The sequence below is a fragment of the Mandrillus leucophaeus genome, unplaced genomic scaffold (genome assembly GCF_000951045.1).
Source record: "Mandrillus leucophaeus isolate KB7577 unplaced genomic scaffold, Mleu.le_1.0 Scaffold39, whole genome shotgun sequence".
NCBI classification, from domain to species: domain Eukaryota; kingdom Metazoa; phylum Chordata; class Mammalia; order Primates; family Cercopithecidae; genus Mandrillus; species Mandrillus leucophaeus.
The window spans coordinates 6082300-6099637 of record NW_012104142.1 but is presented as its reverse complement, the minus strand read 5'-3'; the positions used below and the strand labels follow the sequence as shown (position 1 = coordinate 6099637).

The 17338-nt window shown below is 36.1% G+C and overlaps 1 protein-coding gene and 1 pseudogene across 4 annotated transcripts in view; both read right to left on the bottom strand.

Annotated features, from left to right (window-relative positions):
* ADK (adenosine kinase) overlaps positions 1-17338 on the bottom strand; it is a 636511-nt gene that overhangs the window by 372290 nt on the left and 246883 nt on the right. The gene's annotated exons all lie outside the window — the stretch shown is intronic.
* Positions 6212-7059, bottom strand: LOC105547518 (annotated as a pseudogene).

The following is a 17338-nucleotide window of genomic DNA, read 5'->3' as shown; positions in this document are numbered from 1 at the left end:
AAACAACATAATTATACAAGAAGAAAATTATACTAAAATAAATATTAGCTATTTGTGTTATTGTAGGATACATATTATCACTGCTATTTTTAAACTGTTATGGCCTATATAATTACATCCTAAAATTAAATAAAGGCCTAAAATATGAAAAAAGGTAAAGCACAATATCACAATCTGCAAAAGATATGGAAAAATTAAAAAATAAACATCTGCTTTCTTTTTTTGAAGCAGAATCTCACTTGAGTGCATTGGCATGGTCATAGCTCACTGTAACCTCAAACTCCTGGGCTCAAGGGATCCTCCCACCTCAGTCTCTCATAGTGCTGGGATTACAGGTGTGAGCCACTGCTCCCAGCCCAAATATGTAGTTTCTGATTATTATGGGAAGTGATTCAATCTTCATTATAAACCTATGAGGTAGATACATGATCTCCATTTCATAGATTGAAAAAAAACAAAAACAAAAACTGAGGCACAGAAAGACTAAATAACCATCCTGGGGTTTGATTTGAGACACTTCAACCCCAAAGCTCAAGTGTGACTATTCTATACTAGTCACTGAAGAGGATCAGTAAAAAAATTATTAGAAACAGTTGTGAGATAAAGTAAACTCCTAAGTGCCCCAACCTACTGAATAGACGTCTATGGGCTAAGGAGGTCCCAGAAAAACTTTAAAAATGAAGTTTCCTGGCCTTGATGAGATAGGAGGTTCGTCACGTCTTCCTCTTCCTCACTACCTGTCATTAGACTTTTTTTTCCTACGAGTTAAACAAAAACCAGCCCTGGAAGAGAAAGAATGGAAAATTCTTCCACTGACCAACTGCCTGATGTTGTGGCCAGATTTCCCTCCCTTTTCATGGTTTCGACATGACTGCTGACCAACTCACAAAGCAATCCTTCCTGATAAGTGACAATTGACCATGGACTAGTCAGTTTACAGAGAATGTGCACCAAGCACCTTTGAGTCCTAAGTCTCACCTTTGATGTATAGAGTCTGATTTTACTGCATTTTTAATGTTAAGTCTCCATTCCAAAGCGAACATGGGACACACGTAACATGTTATGTTTGCTCATCATGCATACATGTGACCCCTTTCATGAATATTCATAGCTCCTCCTATAACCTGTTAAACATGTATGCAGCTAACCCAGTTAGTATAAAACTCCTCTCTCACCCATCCTCTTTAAAATGCCTACTTTTGATCTAATCCAGAGGCTGCGCTTCCCAGCCTACAGGTTGTAACCCTTCTCAGAAATAAAGTTCTCTTTTCCAGATTTACAGATCTCATGATTTTTATGTTGACGCAGTAAGGAGAGTTTGGTCAGATGTCCAGTTACTAAAACATATGCTTTAAAAATCTTCTCAGATACCAACAATAACGTATTAGAAAAACAGTAAGGAAAATGTTCTATATACAATAGCAGAAAAACCAAACAAACAAAAAACCTACACCTGAACATAGTGATTAATCTCAGCATCATTAAAAGCGGAACAACCAGATGTGATGGCTCACACATGAGATAAAATGGAAATGATGGAGCATCACTTTAAGAAGATTCTTGCCTAAAGAAATGAAACCTGAGTTTAACCAAATCTCTAGCTCTAACTCTCAGCAAATACTAAATATGAAGCAACTAACCAAATTCAGAAAGTGAGATATTCTCCTGGAAAAATAACCCAGTTTCTCTTTTTAAAAAAGGTAAATGACAGGAAAGAAAGAAAAGAAAGAAAGAAAGAAAGAAAGAAAGAAAGGAAGGAAGGAAGGAAGGAAGGAAGGAAGGAAGGGAGAGAGAAAGACAAGAGAGAGAGAAAGACAAGAGAGAGAGAAAAGCAGTAATAATAAAAGACACAAGGTACAAATACAGTGTTTGAATTCTTCTTTAGATGTTGATTCAAATAAACTTACTGTAAAAGGCTATTTTTGAAACAATTATGAAATGCGAATCTAAATTGGATATTAATAACATTAAGAAATTACCACTGTGAATAATATGATGGTGGGTTTTTTGAGACAATTCTCAGGCAATCTGGAGAATTTGAGGATGAAATAAGACATCTGGGACTTGTTTCATAGGAGAGGTACTTAAATCAAGTTTGGCAACTGTAAATAATTACTGAAGCTAGATAGCTGGATAACAGGAACATGGAGTTCATTATACCTATTATTCTTTCTCTGTGTATGTTTGAAATTTTTGATAATAAAAAGCTATGAAATAAAAAATTAAAATGAAAATCTTGATATATGATAAAAAAACAAAAATTTACCCTAAAAATGTTATTTCTTCCCAAAGAACCTACAAAGTCCAGTGTGATATTTTGAAAATATCAATATGATTTTTAAATTCACGTGGAAGAATAATAAGAAAGTACCTACCTTCTGAAATAGATGAGTAATAATGATGGGATTAAGGGAGCAGTTTACTACGAGGTATTAAAATGTATTATTTGTTAATTGCTTTTGAAACAATTTGGTACTAATACAGAGCTCAACAGAAAAATACAGAGTTCAAACACAGACCAAGTACCTATGGCAATATAGTATTAAAATAAAGGTGATTTTTTTTTTAGATGGAAATGAGGGAATTAGTACATTAAGCTGGCATAAAGATAGAACCATTTTCAGGGAAAAAAAGAAAAGTTTCTCCTGTCACACTTTAACCAAAAAATCTTTAACCAAAAGTGTAAAAACAACAACAGCAGCAGCAACAACAAAAACCCCATACAAATGAAAAAACAAACCAAAACAAAACAGAACTCACAAAGGTATTAGAAAATTCAACCACTTATTTTAATAACAGACAGAGAAAGATTTCCTAACTATGGCACATACACTGAATACTACAAAGAAAAATACTGATAGCTTAGACTTTGACATAAAGTAAAGATACCATAAAATCTTTGAAGAAGCCCCCTTTGCCACTCTCCTGGTGCTGCTGAGGTAGCACCAGCAGTTAAAAAAAAAAAAATGGCTCTTGCCATTCCGGCCTCCCTTGTCTGACTCTAATAAGAGACTACAGCTTTGAGCCTGCCTATCGGCCAAGTGTAAATAGGTACTAACAACTGTATCATGGTCCAAAATGCTCATTGTGAAGACAGGTGAATCAAATGACAATTTCCCAGGCATATCCACATTTCTGGAGAGTCCATATTTTAGCCTGCCTACACCCATTCTTGCATAACTACAATTTTTTTAAAAGAGCAATGATATAAACACTAACAAACAAGAAACATATATATTCTCTAGAAGAATGGCAAATGAAAATAATGAGAAACCATTTTTTATAATTTGACAGGCAAAGTTGTCATTTTTATATGAAAAAAAGCAAAAGGCAATATCACTTATGGGGATGGTAACGCATCTTTTTTTTAAAAATCTGGCAACAGACATCTACAAACAATATTGGTAATTAAGTTTTCATAGGATAATTAAAATGAATAGAGTTCTTTTACAAAAAAGATTTATATGCAGAAAGTATAAGGGGAGTCTGATTCATACCTCAATTATAACATCATCAAAATAAAAGTATTACTGAGCACCCACAATAAAATTAGGCACTTGTTAAGCCAAGAGACTCTTATTATATCTAAAAGTACTCTGTGAGGCAATACAAGCACAAATAAAGTCATCAGAAGTTCATAGCTCTAGTGGAGGAGCAAGCATGAAAACAAAATACAAGCAGTGTTATAACAAAGGTACGAACAAAATACTTGGAAAGCACCAAAGAATATGGGGCATAATGAAAAGGTCAAAGAGTAAATGACAGATACGCTGGTTCTTGAAGTTTGAAGATTTTACCAGGCTGAAAACAAGAAAAATAAACTAAAGTGAATTATAAATAGAGAAACTCATACGCACAAAAATACAGAGACATGGGCAGGCTTTCTCTGAATTTAGTAAAAGATGGGGCCCATAATAGCATATTTTATGAAGGACTAACTGTGCATGATAATGACAAGCAGGCTGGGATCAGAGAGTTACATGATAAATCTGTATTTCAGAAAGACAATTAGGCAACAGTGTACAGAAAACTAACCAAAAAATGGGAGATAATTCTCCCTGGGTCTCTGAAAATTATGATCATATAAAACTCATATCCACCAGCGAGGTTCCCAATGCTTACAGACTATTTTCTTGTTTAGCAGTGATATTGACAAATGAGACATTTTACATTTGTAGGATATGCATAATTTAAGGAACAAAAACTCTGCAAATGATCAATGTATCATGGTAAAAAATATCACATATGGGTAAAATCCATTTGAAGGGTAAAACAGCCCAATAAATATATATTCTTTATCTATCAGCTTCTTAAGACATAATTCACATACTACACAATTCATCCCTTGGAAGTGTACAGTTCAATGGTGTTTAGTATATTTCGAGTTGTACAGGCATCACCACATCAATTTTAGAACATTTTTCAACACCCCTCAAAAAAAACAGTTCACTCTTGAGTCACCACTTGCAAAAATCTCATCCTCACAAGTCCTAGGCAAACACTAATTTAATTTCTGTCTCTAAAAATATGCATGTTCAGGCCACTTCTCAGACACGGAATCATAAAACGTGTGCTTTTATGACTGGCTTCTTTCATTTAGCATGATATTTTCAAAATTTGCCCATGTTGTAACATGTATCAGTACTGCATTTCTTTTTTGTCAAATGATATTCTATTGTATGGATATTCCAAATTTTGTTTATTCACTTATCAGTTAGTAACACACTTGGGGTGTTTCCATGTTTAGGCTATTATACATAATGCTGCTATAAACATTTGTGCAAACATTTTCATTTGTCTTGTGTATACACCTAGGAGCAGAATTGCTGTGTATGGCAACTCTATGTTCAAATATTTAAGGAATTGCAAGATTCTTTTCCAAAAAGGCTACACCATTTAACATTCCCACCAGCAATGGCTTAGGGTTCTCCAAATCCTTGCCAAAACTTCTGTTCTTCTGATTATACCCATCATCCTAGCAGGAGTGAAACGGTATCTCATTGTAGTTTTGATTTTAATATACCTGACAGCTAATTATGTTGAGAATCTTTTTATGTGCTCCTTAGTCACTTGTATATCTTCTTTTGGGAAACTGCCTATTCAGATATTCTGCCCATTTTTAAAAGTGAGTTATTTGTCTTTTCATCATTATTGAGTCTAAATAATTCTTTATATATTCAAGATAAAATAGATATGTGAGTGCAATTTGCTCCCATTCTGTGGGTTGTCTTTTCACTTTCTTGATGGTGTCCTTTAAAGCACAAAAGTTTCAAAACTTGACAAAATCTAATTTATGTATTCTTTTCTCTTATTGCTCATGCACGTGACCTATCTAAGAATCATTTGCCAGTCCATATCCTATGCCCAGTCATAAACATGTATCCCTATGTCTTCTTCTAATGGTTGCAGTTTTAATTCTTACAGCTAAGTCTTTAATTCATTTTGAGTTAATTTTTACATATGAGATAGGGGTCCAGCTTCTTTTTTTTTTTTCCATATGGATGGGCAGGTGTTCTAGTACCCTTCATTGAAAAGACTATTCTTTATGCCATGGCACACTTATAGAAAGACAGGTTACCATAAATGTGAAGGTTTATTTCTGTTCTCAATTCTATACCATTAATAGATATGTCTATCATTATGCCAGAACTACATATTGGTATGGCTTCATCATACGTTTTTTAATTGGGAAGTGAGAAATACAATTTTGGTCTTTTTCAAGATTGTTTTGGCTATACTGGGTCCCTTGAATTTCCATATTAATTTTAAGAGCAGCTTGTCAAATTGTGCAAAGAATTTAGCTGTGATTTTAGTAGGAAATTTAAATTTATTTTAGATCAATTTGGGGGAGAACTGCCATCCTAAAAATATTAAATCTTTTCAAAATATCAACATTTAATGTCTTTCCATTTAGTTTCCTTTAATGTCTTTCAATGTTATGTAGTTTTTAGAGTATAAGTTTCACACTTCTGTTGTTATATTTATACTTAAGTACATTATTTCTTTTTAAGATATTTAAATGAAATTGTTTCATAACTTCATTTTCAGTTTGTCCACTAATACTGTGCAAAAATCCAATAGATTTTTCTATCTTGGTATTTTATCTGTCAACCTAGCTGAATGCATTACTTTTTTTTTTTTTTTAAGAAACTGATGTTTATTTTCCATCAACCTTATTTCCACGTTGCTTAAGAGTGTGTGCAAGAACAGCTTAAGATCTTTCAGTGGTTGCTCCTACCCATTCAATGGCCTGAGCACTGGGAGCTGCGGACCAGCCTTCTGTGGCAGGCTGAGCGCTCCAGTCTTCAGTAGAGAACTGATGAATAGGTGCAGAGGGTACCTGCACACCTTCAGACCAGTCTGCAACCTCAGGCTGAGTAGCAGTTAACTCAGGAGCTGGAGCAGTCCATTCACCCTGAAATTCCTCCTTGGTCACAGCCTTTTCAGCAGCAGTCTGCTCTGCTTTTTCAATCTCTTCAGGATCTCTGTAGAGATCAGGCATGAACTTCCATGGGTGTTCATGGGAAATGGTGCCACACACACGCAAAACTTCCTGGGCCGGCATCCACCACAGCAAACCCACTGAGTGAGCTCCCTTTTTGTTGCATGGAATGGCAATGTCCACATAGTGCAGAGAAGAATCTGTGTTACACAAATCAGTGGTAGATAGGTTAACATAACATGCCTCTGTGACATGGTTGTCAGCCCTGGGGTTAGTAACCACAAGAAGCCGTGGCTCCTGGAAGGCTGCCTGGATGTGGTTAGTGAAGATTCCAGGAGTGAAGTGGCCAGCAACTGGAGTGGCTCCAGTGGCAGCAGCAAACTTCAGCACAGCCCTCTGGCCAATATTCCTGGAGGATAATCTAACACTGACATCAGCAGGGTTTTCATTGGCAACAATGGCACGAGCTGCCAGCAAAAGCTTCTCCCAGGTCCTCTTCAGATTTATGATGTGGATGCCATCACTTTTCCTCATAGAGATGTACTGTTCCATCTGGAAGCCAAGATTGGCACCACCTAAGCAGGTTCCTGCTGGTTAAGGACATCCTCCTCCTTCATTTGCAGGACATCAAGGGCTCCCGACACGGTGAAAAGTTTCGCTTTAAGCTATGATGGGAATCCAGAACGCCATATGGACCCCTATGTGGGCAGTGTGAAAAGTCATTTATTACCTCTAATAGATTTTTAGGGGACTCCTTAAGATTTTTGTTTTGTATATAAGATCATGTTATCTACAAACAGATACAGTTTTACTATTTCCTTTCCAATATAAAAGCCTTTTATTTATCCAGTTAAAGTGTATGATTCAATGATTTTAGGTATAATCATACTTGTGTAACCATCACCACAAATAATTTTAGAACATTTTCTCACCCTAAGAAGAAACCTTGTACCCATTAACAATTACTCCTAAATCTTCCCATCTTCTTCCAATCCTAGACTGATTTTTCCAACATGTTTCCAACATGTAAATATAGCGCACTTTAATTTTTCCTTTCCAAACCCCGAAGTTGCAGTAGCTAGTACATACTTATAAATGATTTCATTGAAAACTGATCTTTCATCATAATGTGTTGTTTGAAAAGGAAACATCATGATTAAAAACACAGGAGATGATAAGTAAAGATATCCTGAAACTAACAGTATAAATACATGTCCACAATAAAAACTGCAAAAGCCTACTTTGAACTCACCGTAAAATTATTCTACGTAATCAAAAATATTTATCAAAAGTGTACTCTAGCCTGGCTGCAGTGGCTCACATCAGTAATCCCAGCACTTTTGGAGGCCAAGGCAGAAGGATCACTTGAGCCCAGGAGTTCAAGACCTGGGCAACATAATGTGACCCCATCTCTAAATTTTATTTTTTTAAAGAAAAAAATTTATATGATAAAAATATTGATCAAATATTTATAATATTTAAAATACTCTGCATCATAATCACACATATTTCAAACTGCCAACAATGATCTAGAGGGCCAGCTATATATCAGAAAGCCTGTAGAAATCAGGCAAAAAGGTAAAAAAGATGCTGCTTTCTCAAATTTTAGAGGGCTAACTGAAAACATTAAGTTAGTAGTCAAATGTATTTAACAAGGAAAGCAGATGGTCAATGTTATGATTATTTAAGCTAGTTCTGATTTCCTGATAACAATAATTGATACATAGGAGGTTATGGGAGAACATCTATACCACATTCATAACTTTTCAGAGATGTTCAGTACTTTTTAGAGATGGATTCATCCTAGGATTAAAAATGTAAATGACGAGTTAATGGGTGCAGCACACCAACATGGCACACGTATACATATGTAACAAACCTGCACGTTGTGCATATGTACCCTAGAACTTAAAGTATAATAAAAAAAAATTGAGGTGAGTTCAGACAACTCATTTACTGTCATATGAACATAAATTCCTTTAGTTTGTTTTTCTAATATGTTTTAACAGTAGTATAGGGATTTGAATTAACAAAATTAACTGTACATATTTAAGGTGTACAACTGTTTAAATTTTGGCTTATGTATATAGCTGATGTACAATTAATCAATTTTAAATGGATCATTCTATTAGTATCATACGTAAGGAAACTGTTCACTTATTTTCATTTAGTAATGTTTTTACAGTTTTCAGAGTAAAGGTCTTCCAGATCTTTTGTCAGATTTGTCCCCAAGTATACTGTATTATTTATGTGATAGAAAATATTTCTTTTATTAAACTTCAATTTCAGATTTTTTTTCCTAGTACAGAAAACTACATGAGTTTTAAGTACTGATCTTATATTCTGCAAGTGTGCTAAACTCAATTATTCATTCTAGTACCTTTTTGTAGATTCTACAGAATAACATACCTTGATGATCATATCACTGAAGTATAATGATTGATTTACTTCTGTTTTTTAATCTAGAAGCACTTCTTTTTATTGACTAATTGCACTGGCTAGAACCTCCAGTACAATATCGAACAGAAGCAGTGAAAGCAGACATCCTTATCTTATTCCTGATCTTAGTGAGAAAGCATTCAGACTTTCACCAGTAAATATAATGTTACCATCGGTTCTTTATAGATGCTAATTATCAGGTTGAGGAAGTTCCTCTCTATCACCAGTTTCAGGAGTGATTTTATGAGGAATGGATGTTGGATTTTATCAAATGCTTGCTCTGTGTCTTAAGAGATAAACACACAAATTTTCTTTAATCATCATTTTAGATGGAGGATAAGTACAGCACTTGTTACTTCATGTTATCAAAAGCAGAGAGCTCCAACTTCCTTTAGATTTAATGAATAAAAAATACTTTGACTTCATGAATGCAATCAACTATGCAAATATACAACTTATATTTGTTAGATAAAGAAATCTTCTAATTTTTTTTGTGGTACTGCTCTGTCTCTGAGGCTGGAGCACAGCGGCATGATCATGGCTCATTGCAGCCTCTACCTCCCAGTCTGAAATAATCCTCCCACCTCAGCCTCCTGAGTAGCTGGGACTACAGGCATGCACCACCACACTTGGCTAATATTTGTAATTTTTGTAGAGATAAAATTTGCCATGTTGTCTTGGCTGGTCTTGAGCTCCTAGACTCAAGCGATCCGCCTGCCTCGGCCTCCCAAAGTGCTGGGATTACAGGCATGCTCCACCATGCCAAACTAGTAACTCTTTATCTACAATGAATTAGTAGACTCTTAAGTAAAATGGCTAAACTCAGCATAAATGGTTATCAACACCCTGGAGCAAAATACAGTACTATAGCCCAATATACTGTATGATGAACAATACGAATATTTCAGACAGAGGCCGGGTGCAGTGGCTCATGCCTGTTAATCCTAGCACTTTGGGAGGCTAAGGCAGGCAGATCATCTGGCCAACATGGTGAAACTCCGTCTTTACTAAAAATATAAAAATTAGCTGGGTGTGGTGGTGTGCACCTATAGTCCCAGCTACTCGGGAGGCTGAGGCAGGAGAATCACTTGAACATGGGAGGCAGAGTTTGCAGTGATCTGAGATGGGGCCACTGCACTACAGCCTGGGCAACAGAGTGAGACTCTGTATAAAAAAAAAAAGAAAAGAAAAGAAAAAAGAGAGTATTTCAGACAGAAACCTGAAGTAGATTAGTGAATTCTGGTAGAGCTGGAGTGTAAATAAGACCATGAAACCACTAACATTTATCATGGTTATGTCAGAAGTATCTGATGTGTGATACTATGAAGCGGTAAATGACCGAGTCTCTATGTATTAGCCTAGAAGAAATTTCTATGTTTACCCTAGAAGGAATTTAGAAACATTAAGTTAAAAAAAACAAAAACAAAAAAACACTGCAAAAGGTTAACTAGAGCTGGGCATGGAGGCTCACATCTCTAATCTCAGCACTTTGCAGGTCCAAGATGGGAGGACTGTTTGAGCCCAGAAATTCAAGACCAGTCTGAGCAAGAGAAACCCTGTCTCTACAAAAAATACAAAAATTACCAGGCATGGTGACATGTGCCTGTAGTCCGAACTACTTTGGAAGCTGGGGCAGAAGAAGCACAGGAGGTCAAAACTGCAGTGAGCCATGTTCATGCCACTGTATTCTAACCTGGAAAACAGGTTCTGCCTCCTGCAGAATTATTGTTCCTGGGAAAAAGACAGGGTTAGTTTCCTGCAAATCTCTCCAAACAACATCTTTGTCAACCAATGCCAATACATAATTTCTAAAATGTATGTTTCTGTTTAAAGATTCTGTATTTTAATGATTTATATCTATATAAAATTATATTTAACTATTTATACAGACATTGATACTTCATATTTGAGTTATTAACAATGAACTCACAGTCAACAGTAATGTAACTCATGCGTGAACCAAGTTTGTCTATTACAGATTTTTATTCTCTAAGGTGTGTCACAGCCTTCTTATGCTTAGAAACACTAGACAGCATATCTGCACTATGCTCGGGATTTTTTTAAACAGAAAAATCAACAACAAAAAAATGTGATTAATATGTCACTATATATGCATTGAAAAGAACACTTGTTTACAGTATGACAGTTGAAACAACAAGGCAAATCATTACCTTCTTTGACCTCAGAGAGGAATGAACACATAAGGTGACTCAAATTTTTTGCTTCTCCACATATGTCTACAAATGACTATAAAAGCACCCTGAGTACTGGTTTTGGATTTACAAGTACATTTTAGTGAGCAGGTAAACTCACACATGCAAAGCTTCTGAAGAATGAGAATCAATGTATAATGTGATCCACCATGGCCTTTATCAACATTTTATATCAGTGGCTCTTAATCATTTTTTGAGTTTTAGATTCTTTTGAGAATATGATAAAAATTATGTATCCTCAGAAAAATTCACACGCTAAAAAACTGTAATTTCATGGACTTACGGACCTCCTGAAGTCCATTCCAACTGACAATCCATGAAACATAGTTTTAAAGTGCCAGCTTTAAAGACTCTAGGCAAAGACATTTTTTAAAGTATTCTTCAATAACCATTTTAGATATAAGCCATTGCTGAATGTGCTGAATATGAACTCTTCATATTTACAAAATAGTCATTGCTATACATTTTCTGAATGTATAGTGCAACAATGATCAGGGTTTATCAACTAAATTAAAAGTGGTTTCATAGAGGATATAACGCATTTGCAGTTTTCATGATTTCTAGAGCAAATTTTTCTTATGGAGTACTAAAGAATCTACAGAACATAAGGAGAAAAGCAAGATATAAACTAATTTAGAGCGCTCTTCTTGCTTCTTAAAATGCTCCAATTTGGGGGAATGAACACATACAATATGAGGTCTCATAGCACATTGATATTTGGGTGTTTTTGTTTTGCTTTCTGAGACAGGGTCTCGCTCTGTTACTAGGCTGGAGTGCACAGACACAATCTCGGCTCGCTGCAACCTCTGCCTACCGAGCTTAAATGATCCACCCACCTCAGCCTCCCAAACGGCTGGGACTACAGTGTGTACCACCACGCTTGGCTAATTTTTGTATTTTTTATAGAGATGGGGTTTCACCATGTTGCCCAGGCTAATCTTGAACTCCTAGACTCAAGTGATCCACCTGCCTCGGCCTCCCAAAATGCTGAGATTACAGGCATGAGCCATGTCCATATGGCACATTGATAATTATATCAGATTTATAATTTTTTTTGGTTCTCTATATATGACATATCTACAAATGTTGATTGTAATCCAGTATCTCTTTAGTCTCAACGAAAATTTTATTTGAAAGACTGCTAAAGACAATTTTATTTCACATTTGCAACTGACAAATTAACCTAGCAATTGTTTGGAAGTATCAACAAGAAAGCAAAAAATATTTTTTTAAAAAAGTAAACATGACAGAAACAAGTATCAGCAATTTGTTCAATATCAACCAATGAAGGCTACTTAATTGGCAGAGGAAATGACACCCTTTTTATAATTGCATTTTAGGATATAAAGAAATGCAAAGTAGAGTGTTCTATATTAAAACTTTCAAGACGTACTGAATATTTCAATATAAAGATTTAAAATATTATGTTTTAAGTACAAAGGGTCCAGAGATGCTGATAATATTCAAGTAATTATGAAAAACAAGACTATAATAATAGATAACTTCAAAAGTCAAAATATGGTTCTGCTTTGATAATCATTAAACCTGGCAAGGTTCCAGGTCTGATCACTTAAAAGGTATTTCTTGGTTAAAAATAAAAATCATATAAAAAAACGGGAAAATAAGTTGAATATACACTTCTCTCAAAAAGATGTATGCATGGACAACAAGCACATAAAACATTTACAATATCATTAGTCATTAGGAAAAAGCAAATCATAAATACAACGAGATATAACTTTATACCCACTGAGTTAGATATTAGTAGTATTTAAAACTGGAAAATAAAATAACAAGGATTAGTGAGGATGTACACAAACTCGAACCCTCATAAGTTGCTGGAGAAAATTTATCTTGTTGCAGATGTTGTGGTAGACAATTTTTTTAAAAAGTTAAATATAGAATTACCATATGACCTAGCAATTAAACACTCTTCACAGGTATTTGCCCAGAATAAATCAGCCAAAGCATTTAGGTAAGACAAAGAAATAAAGGGCATCCAAATTGAAAGAGAGGAAATTAAATTAGCCTTGTTCCCAGATGAAATGATCTTATACTTAGGAAAACCTAAGGACTCTACAAAAATGAATCAAAATCAGGCATTCAAAAGGCAGAAACAATTCAAATGTCCATGAGTTGATGAATGAATAACAAATGTGGTATAGCTATACAATGGAACATTATTCAATCAAAAAAAAAACCGAAGTGCTAATATATGCAACAAAATGGGATGCACCTCCAAGACATTATTCTAAGTAAAAGAACAGACAGAAAATGTCACATATAGTGATGATTTCATGCATATGAAACCTCCAGAATAGGTAAATCCATGGACACAGAAAGTTGATTAATGGATGAAAGGGGCTAGCCGGAGGGGATAATGACAAATGACTGCTTGATGCGTACGGAGTTTCCCTTTGGGGTGATGAAAACTTAGAACTACTTAGAAATTATGGTTGCACAGCACTGTGAATGCAGTAAATGCCACTGAATTGTATACTTTAACATGATTTATTTCACATTATATAAATTTTAAATCAGTTTTAAAATTTTCTTAAAGATAAGGCTGTTTTTAACCTAAATGTTAACATTAATTACTGAAGCATTGTAAGGAAATGATACTACAAAATTTGTTTCTTAGTAGGGTTTTCAGTAGCTCCGTGGAACAGAGACTGGAGGAGAGCCAGACTGGATGTAGAGAGAACAGAGGAAAATTGTTCTGTAATCTAAAAGAGAAGTGAATAAACTGGAGAAAGGGAGAAAAAAAAGTGTTAGGAAAAGACTGTGAGAAGTAGTGATGGCTAGCGTAGATTCTGTAAAACTCCCAGGAAGCTAAAAGAGAAGAAATCACAAGTAGTACCTGACACTCCAGCTTAGTGTTAGAATCCATTGGAATTCATTTGAAAGAGGCTGCTAGAATGCACACACACACACACACACACACACACACACACACACACACACACGCCATAGCCTTTGCCTAAAGATAAAGGAAAGGAAAGGAAAACATTAGAAGAGCTGTAAGAGTAGGAATTGCCAGCTGTGGAAAAGGAAGAAGAGGAGCCAGAAAAGAAGAAAAACCTGAGGGAAAAGGTATCATATAAGCTAAGCAAGACAGAGGAAAAGTTTCAGAGTTATGGTAAGGTCAACACTGATAAATGCCAGAAATAAGTCAAATAGACAAGAACTGAAAAGTGTTCACTGGATTTGGCAACTAAAAGTTCATGGGTGACTCCTGCCCACTGGATTTTAAAAACGTGGTGAGAGCAGCTGAATACATCAAAGACAAAGAAGTGTGAACTACACTGTCAAGAAATTCAGCTGAAATGAGGATAAGGCAAATGTTGGAAAGTTTGCCCATTTGTTTCAATATTGGAATAGGAGCACATTTACAACAAAGTTAGCGAAGATCAAGAAGAGAATAAGGTTTGAGATTAGACACAAGGCATGAGAAGAAAATATAGATAAAAGGTTTTAAATATAGAAGGAAAGAAGGGAAAGACCTATTCCTCAAATATGGGTAGCAATAAGAAAGTGCAGGTGTGAATGTAATTAAGTGTGGTTATGTATAATGCACCAAAAATACTTAATGATTCAAATGATTGCTTACTAGAAGAAGTTGAAAAGTTATCTCCTATGGGTGTGTCTCTGAGTCATGAGACAAGGGTCTCCAGACTCCATGCCACAGATCCCAAGGGAGGCCCCAGACTTAGCTCCAGCTCCTCCTGCTGCAATAGGGGATGCATCCTGTCTGTGCAGAAACAGGAGCCTGCTGGGAGATGGGTGCCATTTGAGCTAATGAGACAGGCACACCAACCTCTATCCCACAGCAGATCCTCAGGTGGTCCATTCTCAGCTCTGACCCTTCTTGCTGCGGTCTGAAAATAATTCTGTGCAGAGATCTGCCAGAAGAGGGGTATCTGTCTGGGTAAACAAGACGGGCTCTCCAGATTCTGCAACACAGGAGATCCTGAGGGAGCCCAGTCTCAGCTCCAGCCTTTCCTGCTGCAACCAGGAAACTATCTTGTTTACAGGGTCTACCGGCCAGATGCATGCTCAGATCAGGTTCTCCAGCCCCCATCCCACAGCAGATCCTGAGAGGGTCCAGTCTCAGATCCAAACCCTCCTCCTGCTGTTAGGGAACTCTCCTGTCTATGCAGGGACCTGCTGGGAGACATACACCCATCGGAGCCAACATGACAAGCACATAAACCTCCATCCAACAGTAGATCCCAGGGTGGTGCAGTTTCAGCTTTGGCTCCTCTCACTGCAGTTGGAGAAGTATCCTATATGTGCAGGAACATTCAGGGCGATGCACACCCCTCTGAGCCAAGACCAGGTTCTCAATCCTCTGTCCCATAGCAAATCCTAAGGGGGCACAGTCTCACCTCTAGCCTCTCCTGCTGTAGTCAGGGAATAATTCTATCTATGGAGGGACTTGCTGGGAGACACAGGCCCAACTGGGCCCATGTGACAGGCATATCCATATGAAGAGGCCAGTCTTGGCTCCAATCCCTCTTGCTGCAGTCAAGAAACTGCCCAGATTATACTGGGACCTGTCGGGTGATGCATGCCAATCTGAGCCAATGAGGTGAGCCAATCAGCCTCCTTCCCACATTAGATTCCAAAGAGGCAGTGTCTCAACTCCAGCCACTCTCTTTGTAGTTGGGAACCTATCCCATCTGTGCAGAGATTTGTTGGGAGGCATACCCATCTGGACCACTAGGAGAGTCTTCTGGCCTCAGGTGTCTGGATGGCATTCCCACGCAGCCCAAGTACCTTCCTTGGGTCTTTCTGAGGTCCATCTGGGCCAGAAAGCTGTGTCAACCTTGGAGCCCTTGCAGGACTCAGCAAACCTGGGCCTAAAGCATCCTCTAGTACTGAGATGGCTGTAATTGGTCAGAAGCTCAGGGAATGCAATAATCAGTCAGCTTTAGAATTCCTGGAAGGCCTCTTGAAGAAGGACAGACACAAACAAAGTCAGGCTGGGAAGACTAAAATAAATTACAAATCCTTCAATGCACAGACATCATCACACTTTTAAAGCACTAAGAACATTGAGGGAAATACGATCACACCAAAAGAACAAAATAAGGTACTACAGACTAATCCCAAAGTGACAGAGATTTGTGATCGCTCCAAAAATTTAAAATACCTCTTTGAAGGAAGCTCAAATAACTTAAAGAAAACATGAAGAATCAATTCAGAAATTTATGAGAGAAATATAACAGAGACTGAAATAACTTTTTTAAAAAACCAAAAATTCTGCAACTAAAACAAAAATTAATGAAGTGAAAATCGCAATAGAGAGCAACAGAAGCAGAATTAATCAAATAAACAAAAGAATCAGTGAGCTCAAAGAAAAATGATTAAAAATATGGGGAAAAGAAAAAATAAATAAAAGCAAGAAAGCTTACAAAATCTATGAGAAGTCAAAGAAGAACTGAGGAAGACAAAGGGGTAGAAAACTTACACAAGGAAATGATAACAGAAAACTTTCCATATCTGAAAAAAGATATAAATATTCAGGTAAAGTAAGGTCAAAGATCACTAATTAGATTGAACACAAAGAAGATGACTCTAGGACACATTATAATCAAACTCACAAAGATCAAAGACACAAAGAAAAAATTCTGAAATCACTGAAAGAAAAGAAGTAAATAACATGTAAGGAAGATCCAATATGCCTGGTAGCAGACTTATCAGCAGAAACCTTATAAGCCAGGAGAATGTGGAACAATATATTTGGAGTGCTGGTGGGGAAGAAACTGTCAACCAAGATTACTGTGCTCAGCACAATTATCCTTCAAAACTGAAGGAGAAATAAAGACTTTCTTAGACAAACAAAAGCTGAGGGAATTTATCATAATGAGGCTTGTCTAATAAGAAATACTTTAAAAACTTCTTCAAACTGGAAGAAAGGAACACTAAAATGAGTGTTATATTAATACTGTATTTGCAGTGTTTAAAACACTAATATCTGTAGTAAGATGACTAAAAGACAAAACTATTAAAAATAATAACTACTAAATAATAACTAATAATAATTTATAATAAATAAATAATTTTAATAAACTTAAATGAATAATAAATTTAACATTTAATAATAACTATTAAAAATAATATCAAAGTTAAGTTGATTATCAGTTTTGGATACTTGCTATAACTACAGGATGTTTATTTATAAGCCTCATGGTAACCACAATGCAAAAATGGATAAAAAGCAATAAATTAAAATGTACTC